This window comes from Oncorhynchus keta, unplaced genomic scaffold (genome assembly GCF_023373465.1).
Source record: "Oncorhynchus keta strain PuntledgeMale-10-30-2019 unplaced genomic scaffold, Oket_V2 Un_contig_15265_pilon_pilon, whole genome shotgun sequence".
NCBI classification, from domain to species: Eukaryota; Metazoa; Chordata; class Actinopteri; order Salmoniformes; family Salmonidae; genus Oncorhynchus; species Oncorhynchus keta.
Window position 1 is genome coordinate 1 of NW_026279222.1, and position 2,258 is coordinate 2,258.

At 44.4% G+C, this 2,258-nt stretch overlaps 1 long non-coding RNA gene across 1 annotated transcript; it reads right to left on the minus strand.

Annotated features, from left to right (window-relative positions):
• Nucleotides 1-1,660: 1,660 nt before the first annotated feature.
• On the minus strand, nt 1,661-1,994 carry LOC127918912 (uncharacterized). Its single transcript, XR_008101361.1, has 3 exons — nt 1,956-1,994; nt 1,803-1,823; nt 1,661-1,687 (listed from the first exon to the last, which is right to left on the minus strand). It is a non-coding gene; the product is annotated as an uncharacterized LOC127918912 (long non-coding RNA).
• Between the last annotated feature and the right edge of the window lie 264 nt (nt 1,995-2,258).

Here is a 2,258-nt window from a genome sequence, read left to right on the forward strand (position 1 = left end):
GTTACATTTAAAGTTCCAGAACTGTCCATCAGAAGGAGGAAATACCGTTCGACATGCAGACAAGATAGAAAGCGACTGTGTTTATGTTCCAAAAAAATTATACAAACTGCAATTAAGGTCCACTCTCAACAAGGACAGAATGGGTCATGTAATCGTGGTAATATTCCATTGAATGTCTTACATTTGTGTCAGTCTGAATTCAATTTTACATCCGTGCTCATCGGAAGAAGAAAAAATGTCGAAAGGTCACGTTGTAAACGTGTGCAACGCCATTATTCAGTCGTGCTGATGCAAGTGTTCCGGGATTAATGTTCTGGGTATAACAATTTGTACAGAAGACTCACATTTAACCAATCATACAAAAAAATGTTATTTTCCCACGTCAATACATAGTAAACAACGTTAAATGCAAGAGACAATTTGGAACCGGAAATTACCCTAAACTACCAACTGAGTTTAAACTTCACCTGAGTCCTGCTCAAAGGTTCGTCTATAAACTAGGTGACTGATAGGGGGCGCTGTGTTGAAGCCAAAGTGCCCCCATCTTGACACTCCCCCACCGTTGTAAAGCATATTTTGGAAGCTATAGAAAGGGTGCTCCAACAAACGCTAAAAGCCCATTGGGCGTCTATTATCAGAATGCTAACAAAATTAGCACAATTAATAGCGAATTCCCATTGAGGTTGCTAACTAAATATTCTATATTCATTTTCTTGCCACGTGTATTATATTACAAACACCATAATGCATACTTTTAAATTATATTATTTTAGTGAAACATACAATATATATTTTTTAAATTCCTTAAAGTATAATTGTTTTAGATTACCTATGTTATTGTTCCCAAATACTTAAATACATGTAATTTTGTCCTTGAAACATTTAAAGCTGCAATATGAACGTTTTTAGAAAACCCCACCAAATTCACATAGAAATGTGTGCTATAGATCTGTCATTCTCATTGAAAGCAAGTCTAACAATCAGTAGATGTGTCCTATCTCTATGCTTCCCGTAAGTTTAAAAAAGTTTTTGTGTCCTTTACTTTAGGTTTTGTACACTCAGCTTCAAACTGCTGAAAACATATATTTTTGGTTTTGGCTAATATATTTCACAGCGGTTTAGATGGTACAATGATTCTCTACACTATACTTGCTTGTTTTGTCAACATAAACTGAAATGAGGCAAACTATTCTAAATGTTAAGCAACCAGGAAATGGTGGAGTGATTTCTGAATACTGTATATTTAATTGAAATACTGTAGAATTACTTTCACTCCAATGGAAGACTGCGCCTACTGGGGAGTGGCAAAATGGCCGACCAGTGGCTTCAAAGCCTCTCAATGGCCAATACATAGAATCATCAATCCATGGTTTAAATACATCTTTTATATTTTCCTATTTCTGAGGAACAGAAGTTATGTCTGTTGGACATCAAACAAGCTGATGGATATAATGTAGGGCACCTGTCTAGGGAGGACACCTGTCTAGGGAGGACACCTGTCTAGGGAGGACACCTGTCGAGGTAGGACACCTGTCTAGGGAGGACACCTGTCTAGGGAGGACACCTGTCTAGGGAGGACACCTGTCGAGGGAGGACACTTGTCGAGGGAGGACACTTGTCTAGGGAGGACACCTGTCGAGGGAGGACACCTGTCGAGGGAGGACACCTGTCTAGGGAGGACACCTGTCTAGGGAGGACACCTGTCGAGGGAGGACACTTGTCTAGGGAGGACACCTGTCTAGGGAGGACACCTGTCGAGGGAGGACACCTGTCGAGGGAGGACACCTGTCTAGGGTGGACACCTGTCTAGGGAGGACACCTGTCTAGGGAGGACACCTGTCGAGGGAGGACACTTGTCTAGGGAGGACACCTGTCGAGGGAGGACACCTGTCTATGGAGGACACCTGTCGAGGGAGGACACCTGTCGAGGGAGGACACCTGTCTAGGGTGGACACCTGTCTAGGGAGGACACCTGTCTAGGGAGGACACCTGTCGAGGGAGGACACCTGTCGAGGGAGGACACCTGTCTAGGGAGGACACCTGTCGAGGGAGGACACCTGTCTATGGAGGACACCTGTCTAGGGAGGACACCTGTCGAGGGAGGACACCTGTCTAGGGTGGACACCTGTCGAGGGAGGACACCTGTCTAGGGAGGACACCTGTCGAGGGAGGACACCTGTCGAGGGAGGACACCTGTCGAGGGAGGACACTTGTCTAGGGAGGACACCTGTCGAGGGAGGACACCTGTCGAGGAGGAC